Here is a 7,695-nt window from a genome sequence, read left to right on the forward strand (position 1 = left end):
GCAGTGAGATCCTAGAGTTCCGGGGGTACTTGGCTTTACCTTCACCAGCAAGGCAGGTGAACGGAAAAGGCAACTACACAGAAAAGTGGGCAAGGGTATAAACTGGCAAATTAAAGAAGAGAAAATCTGAATGACCAATGACTATACAAAAAGATACACAATCTCACTACCAAACACGTAAAGTTTTACAAGTTAAAAACAAGGTGCCATTTTCCATCCATACGACTGACAACATTTAAAAATCCGGCGACATGAATTATTGAGACTAGGGCAAAATATGGCTTTCCTGAGCTTGCACAAATGTGAATCAGTAATATAAATGTAAATCAGGCCATTTTTAGTAAGATTGAAGAAAAACATACTTACGCTAGGTCCCACAGATTCCTATTCTAAGTAAACACCCTAGAGACACTTTCACACAGTGATACCCACATAAGTGCCTGTCACTGCAATGTTTGACAGAATCCAATTGTTCTTTAGGAAGGAAACAAATAAACTGGGAATAATTTATATATATGAATGGCATGAGAAAGCCCAAATGTATGTATAAACGTGGAACGAATCTCAAAAATAAAGTGAAAAAAGTATCACATTATATCTATTCAATTTAAAATATTGAATAATCTCTCATATATCTTATTTATGTATGATAACTAGAACTTGTTACTTGTTTGTATTGTTTGTTATGTGGGCAGGAATGACCTGGAAGAGTGAGAAAGATTGATGATTCAGGAAAGAGCAGAACCAAAAGAAGCAGCTCCTTGAGGTGAGAGGAGATGGGGTGCAGAGTGGAGGGGCAGGGCTTTGTAATGCATGGTTCTCAAAATTGTTCTTTTTGGTGATTAGCTAACCTTGAGGTTTGGGATAAGCAAGGCAAGGCAGTGGAAAGGAACTTTCTTCTCCTGGTAATTTTTCTCCACTTAAACAAAGAAATAAATAAGAAGTAAGTTGTAAAAGGAAATACAGGAAAATAAAATCCAGCCTATAACAACCTTTAGAGAACTGACAGTGAAGCTGCTTGTCCTGCATTAAAAAAAATAACTTTAAATTTATCTACAGGCCCCAACCAAAGGCACATCTGATTTACTCACCTCTTTATGCAATATTAAGTATTCCAGCGAAATTAAAATTCTCATCTTGTGATCTGAAGAAGCCTAACCCTGTTGACTGAAATGAGAATTTGGTCCACTAGGTGGTCTGAATTTGTGAAAACTACAACCCCCAAAATGCACTACAGCAGGAGCTCCTGCTCAGGGGAGAGAAGAATGGGATGTTTCTTTTTTCTTTTCTTTTCTTTTCTTTTCTTTTCTTTTCTTTTCTTTTCTTTTCTTAAGTAGGCTCCATACCCAACGTGGGACTTGAACTCATGACTCTGAGATCAAGAGTCACATGCCCTACCAACTGAGCCAGTCAGGGGCCCAAGAACGGGGTTTCCTGTGAAAAAAATTACAAATCACCGATATGTGCACCTCCCAGCCCCCCCCCACTCACACACATACTACTTGCTAACCTCACAGCAGTTTCTAATATTAATTAGCATTTTAAGTTAAAAACTAACTTGATTCCTCTAATGAAATGTTTCTTTTTTTAAAGGCCAGTGACCAAGTTGGGTCTACATAACCCATTATCAGGGCATTCTTTTATCTCCTCCTGTTATCATGCATAATCATACAGTAATTTTGTCAGTTTATAATAATACTGATAAACCCGTTACTGGCAGATTTAACAATTTATCCGTAATCTTCTACAAATGACTTAAACTAGTAAATGCAACTGTATATCACCCAAAGTGTCAACAGTATAAACTGAGTTGACAGTTGTATGAAGTTGTATCATTTCGACATTTGAAACAATTTGTAACCACTCTTTCCTACTGTTCCAATGCAACCAAATAGCCACTGTGTGAAGCAATGAGGAAGCAGTGGAAAATAAAGTGTAGGAAACTTACAGCTGGTGAGGACGAAAAGAGAAGGGAGGATGCTCTGATAACAAAGGCGAGAAATCGTTATTTTTAATTTAACAGCATGTATCCCCATAAGCATTAATGTGGATATGTATAAAACAGGCTGTCCCTTGGAAGTTCTTTCTTTGGTTTCTGGTTCATCGTTTTACGTCGCAAAAGGGCTGTTTCCGCAAGGTCCATGGCTAAGTAGTATTTTCAGATTTTTTTATTTGGCCATCTAATCAGCCACTGCATGACAGTTACGACCCAGTTACCTTTTAATCACTTTATTCTTGAAAAGAGGGTGTGAACTTACCTTATTTTATTAGTAAGTTCTGGCGGGTATGTACATTTTTCTGGAGACAACGTTATAACTCTCAAAGATGTTCAAAAGGGTTTGTGACCCCAGAATATCCAAGAACACTGCATGAAGATAAGGTCTTTTCAGCCACGTGGAAACACGCGGCGCCGGCTTCCGGGCTCAACTCCGCAGTGACCTGTCCTCCGCGCAGTCCTCCGAAGCGCGATCTCCAGCAGGGGTCGCTGCGCCGCCGCTGCCGCGCCCGTGAGCCCCGCCCGGCCCGCTCTCGCCGCGGCGGCGCTGACGGAAGCGGCGGGGCAGGGCGGGGCGGGGCCTGGAGGTACGGCTCCGCAGAGCAACGGGGAGGGATCGAGGGAGGAGGAGCGGCCATGACTAGAAAGTAATTGCGCCCCTGTCGGGCGTGTTGTGCCCCCGGCCAGAGCGACTCTGTTAACAGCTTCCCGGCGCGCACTCGTGAAGTAAGGGCGAGACGAGCGCTTCTGCCCTGCCTGCGCTCCTGCCAGGACTCCGCGTGAATCTCTCGCGTCTTGCCCGGGCCCGACCAGCCTCGGGACGCCCTGTGGACCCGGGGGCTGCAGGGGCCGTGGGGATCCGGTGCGCCGTGGCAGTCCGCCCTTGGGCTCGGCCGCTACTGCTGGCTCCAAACGCAGACCCGGAGCTCGAGGACGCAGGTGTCCGGTTTCCTCTGACCTTGAAGACCCGGGAAGGTGCGCAGTTCGCGGGGGTGGCAAGTATGCGGGGGGGAGCCGACCCCATTCCCGCGGTCAACCTGAGAGGTCTTCAGAAGGGATGATTTTTAGTTGCAGTAGACTGCAAAGCAGTTAAACCAGGTCCTCCCTAACCGAGTAGTGAACAGGTTCACGAACGTGGAGCGATTCCCAGTGTCCCGCAGGTCAAGGGCAGCGTTGCCTCTATTCCAGACATTACTTTGCTTACAGGCTTCGGCTTGTTCACGTCTTATCTGTCCTGAAGGTCTCCCCACAAACCTCCGGGCTTCTGCCGTTTTCCTCTCCACTACTCATGTCCACACCATTGGCAAAGAACTCTTAAAATGCACTTCTATCAGGTCATTCCCTGCTTAAGATCTATGATTCACGTGCTTTCTGGGTCAAGTCCAAACTTTGATAGGCCAAGGCCTTTAGAGATCTAGCCTTTTGCCCTTCAATCCAGCTCCAACTTTGTGGGATCTTTTCTGGATTCATTCTGATGCTCCATTTCTCTTGATCTACTTTCATTCCACAGTGGCTAATTAAGCACTCATCGTGTGCCAGGCACTGTCTGCGCAGTTAGGATTCAGCAGAGGAAAACAAATTCAGGTGAAGATTTCTGCCTTTGTGGAGTTTATATTCTATTAGGAGAGAAAGTCCAAAAAGAAAAAAGAAAAACCTAGTAAATTGATAGGTGAGAAGTGCTACGGAGAAAAAAAAAGTTGAGTAAGGGGAGATTGGGAGACGAAGATGCTTATTAAATAAAATTGGAATGAGTGGACAGCAGTGAGGTGACATTTGAGTTAAGAGTTGAAGAAAATGAGTTATCTTTGCAGTTTTCTGGGGTAAGAGAGTTCTAGGTGCAGCTGGGACAAAGACCTTATCCAGAAATGCCCCTGTCGTATGTGAGAAGCATCAGGAAAGCCAGCGTAGCTGGACCTGAGAGCAGGGGTTGAGAGTGGCTAGAGATGGGGAGACAGGGCGACCAGATCACATAGAGCCTGTAACCTTGTCTCAGGGCTTTTGTAGGAGTGATATAGTATAAATTACTTTTTGAAAGAATCACAGCTCTATGGAAAATAGACTCTAATGGAGCCTTCGTAGTATTGCTATCATCATCTGTCGTGATGGTGTAAATCTGTGGTAGCAGCGGAAGTGGTTAGAAGTGATGGGATACTGGGCATGTTTTGAAGATACAGCCAACGAACGTAATTTCCTGACATTGGATACGGGTATGAGGGAGAGTCAAGAATGACTGGAAACTTTTGTTCTCAGCACCTACAGGGGTGGAGTTAATCATTCACTGAGATGGAGAAGGCTACAGGTGGAACAGATTTAGGGTTGGGGACATGTCAGGAGTTCGTTTGGGGACCAGTAAAGCTTGAGGTACCTGTTACACACCCAGGTGGAGATGTCAGGGGTCGCCAAGACCTCCCCTAGGTTCATTGACTGACTAGGAAGATTCAGCGGGACTTGGCTGTGGCTCATGGCTGTGATTTATCACAGCAGAGAGATACAAAGCATAGTCACCAAAGAGAGAAAACTTATAAGACAAAGTGTACAGGAAGTTAGGTGGTCTTCCAAGAGTCCTCCCCCAGTGGACTCACATAGGACATGCCGAAGTCCCCAGCAACAAATTATGACACTGTATGTGAAATACCATCTATCAGGGAACGCTCATTAGAGCCTCTGCCCAGGGTGTTGATTGGCTTTAGTCACATGGGCACTGACATGCCTAGCATGTACCGAAGTTCAAGACTCCTAGAAGGAAAGCAGGTACTCAGCATAAGAAATTGTACAAACAGTTTAGACCCAGTGAGCAACTCCTGTCAGTTCTGAGAATGGTGAGAATCCTGAAATCCAGGTTTCAGGATGCCAGCCAAAGGCCCACCTTTGCAAGCAGGCCTTTGGTCTCAAGCCTGCTACATTAAGTCTCCTGCCCAGATCTACATGTCTAGAATTTGGGAGAAAGGTCTGGAATGGGATATAGCTTGGGGAGTAATTGGCATATAGGCAGTATTTAAAGCCACGGAAGTGTTTGGTGTATTGATATGCATTTGTCAAAGCTGACTGATAGAGCTGAGCTGTAGAAGAGAAGCAGGCCAAATATTGAGCCCTGGGGCCCTCCAACGTTAAGATGCCTGGGAGAAGGAAGAAACAGCAGCTAAGGTGGGAGGAAAACCAAGAGCAAGGTGTCCTGGGAGCCAAGTGAAGAAGAGGGGAGTGATCAGTTGTCTCAGATGCTGCTGAGAAGTCAAACAAGATGAGGACTAACAAATGACCTTTTGGGTTTAGAAAATGAGAGGCATTAAGGAGAGAGACAACCCTTTTTGAGAAGTTTTGTTGTAAAAAGGAACAAGAAAAGTTGTAGCTGGGGGTTAGTGGAATTAAGAGAAGGTTGGTTGGTTATTCAGTGCGAGAAATAACAGCATGCTAATGAGAATGGTCCATTAGAAAGGGAAAAGTTATAGTTGTAACTTGCTGTTTCCCCAGAGTTCTGTTTCAGGCCACCTTTGCCATTAGAACTCTTCTCCGGCATCCCCGCTCCGAGCTTTAGTCTTCGGGGTCCAGCTTCCTTTGGACCTGGGCTTTCACTCAAGTTCTCTGACAGCCAGTTTACCTGCCCACATTCCACTTGAATAGCAGTTCCTTGAGGACCAGAACTGTATGCTTTATACGCAGGTCTAGTCTAGCTCGCTACTTGGCATGTGCAGGCAAATGAGTGAATGAGGTGAATGAGGGATGGACGTGGTAATGGGTAGGATGTTCCCTTTATTTCTGGAAAATGAACCTGCAAGGATTCAATGGTTTTTGTATGTGTCAAGCTGACTGGGAATGAGGAAGGAAGCAGGGTTCCTGCCCTGTCACTACCCTTAGAGTTTGGGAGGTAAGAATAGTACAAAAGACACACAGCATTGGTGCAGCATGAGTTTGGGAAAGGGCAGGGGAGGGCGGTGAGGGCGAGTGGGTCTTAGGTGAAGCTTGGAAGATGGAGAAGCCATGCTAAAAGGACAGACACTTTTCTTTCCAGTAGTAGAATCCTTTCTTAAAGTGAAATAGAAGGAACCCCAGTATTTGGCCAGCACTGCTGTTCTAGTCGAAGAGGGTTGGGGCCTGGTTAGCCCTCTCCTCCAACATTTCCTCCTCTGAGCAGTTTGAAGGCTCTGTGGTGGAACTTGGGTTCTGACTTTACCCCATGGCCCTGGGTGTCCACTGCTAGAAATGGTGATCCTCTCCAGCAAAAATTAGGTTAATGTGTTTTCTCAATTTTATGTTCATAAATTTTACCTAAACTTCAGCATGTACCAACATTTGCCTCCTAGAGCGTGACGCAGATCACAGAGCGGAGCAGCTAATAAACACAAAGGTAGTGCTTGGCCTGACATTTTGGTTATGTTAATTGTATTTCCATGTGAGTATGATTTTAATAGCTACTTTGTGCTAGTCTAAGTGTCCTAGTGTAGGTAAATGTAATGTATTCGTGATACATCCAAAGAGCAACATCGTATCCAGGCATTCCTCACAAAAGAGAACAGTGTGGTATAATGGCAGGACTTCGAGAAGGAAATGTAGTAATCCAGAGACTGACTGACAGGACTCTCCTCCTCCACGATGTCTCCTCTTAGGATTTCTTCTAAGTCAGGGCAACAGTTCTCCCACGCCTCTGCTCCTGAAACTATGCATTCTCCCGTGTTGCAGTTGGTGAACATTGGTTTTTGTTCAAGAGAAAATGAGACATAAATTTTATGGTGTAGCAGGAAGAACAGTGGACTTGGAGTCAGAAGATTGACGGACAGTTCAGCATGGTGGTAAAGAGCCTAAAGACTTAGCCAGGGAGCCTGGGTTTGAATCCACTTAGTATTTGTGTGACCCTGTCACTGAGATGATGAATTAATAGGTAGAGCAGGGCCTGACCCATAGTAAACAATGAGCGTTAAGAAGACCTGTCATTGGAAGCCTGGCTGTATTGTTTACTAGCCATATGACCTAGCAGATTGTTAAATTGCTCCAGGTCTCATTTGTGCTCATCTGTAAAATGAGGGCCCTGTACAAAGTTATCTCTGAGAGGCTGCCCTTTTCATCTCCGCACACACATTCCGCTCCAGAAATATTGTTAATTGGGGGGGGCATGTGCAGCCAGGTTCTCAGCTCGCAGGCATACATATAGCCTTTGGCATTATACCTGATAGCAAAACAAACTTCGCTGAAGTCACTTAGGCCAGCGTTTTCAAACTTCTTTTTATTATTACCTTCAGTAAATGTATCTTCCATGGTGACCCAGCATATGTGTATGTGTATTGCAGTGAAAGTTATATAAAGCAGTATTTACTTACTATATGTGATGTACTGTAATATTTTCTATACTCTTCAGTTTTAGTTCTTTTTTAAAAATATTTTTTAAATTTATTTGTTTGACACAGAGAGCAAGAGAAAGCTAGAGAGAGCACAAGCAGAGGGAGTGGCAGAGGGAGAAGCAGGCTCCCCGCTGAGCAGGGAGCATGATGCTGGGCAGGGGGTGGGAGAGGGGCAATTCCAGGACCCCGAGATCATGACCTAAGCACAATGCAGACACTTCACTGACTGAGCCACCCAGGCACCCCCAGTTTTAGTTCTTAAAAAGTAAAAAGTTTATAATGGCTCATGCCCATTATAGTTTGAAAAACACCTAAAGATAGGCAAATTATCATCATTAATGACAGTCTTTTTTTTTTTTTTTTTTTTTA

The 7,695-nt window shown here is 44.7% G+C and overlaps 1 protein-coding gene across 3 annotated transcripts in view; it reads left to right on the forward strand.

The window, feature by feature from the left end:
• The first annotated feature begins 2,607 nt into the window (after positions 1-2,607).
• The window catches only part of MTRES1 (mitochondrial transcription rescue factor 1), a 14,248-nt gene continuing 9,160 nt past the window's right edge, over positions 2,608-7,695 (forward strand). The window contains exons 1-2 of one of the 3 annotated variants that reach the window (XM_034670922.1): positions 2,608-2,971; positions 3,507-3,580. The gene's annotated coding sequence lies outside the window, so the exon portion shown is untranslated. The remainder of the gene's footprint in view (positions 2,972-3,506; positions 3,581-7,695) is intronic. The other 2 variants (XM_034670921.1, XM_002917333.4) reach the window with 2 other exon arrangements.

Source organism: Ailuropoda melanoleuca, chromosome 10 (genome assembly GCF_002007445.2).
Source record: "Ailuropoda melanoleuca isolate Jingjing chromosome 10, ASM200744v2, whole genome shotgun sequence".
Lineage (NCBI taxonomy): Eukaryota > Metazoa > Chordata > Mammalia > Carnivora > Ursidae > Ailuropoda > Ailuropoda melanoleuca.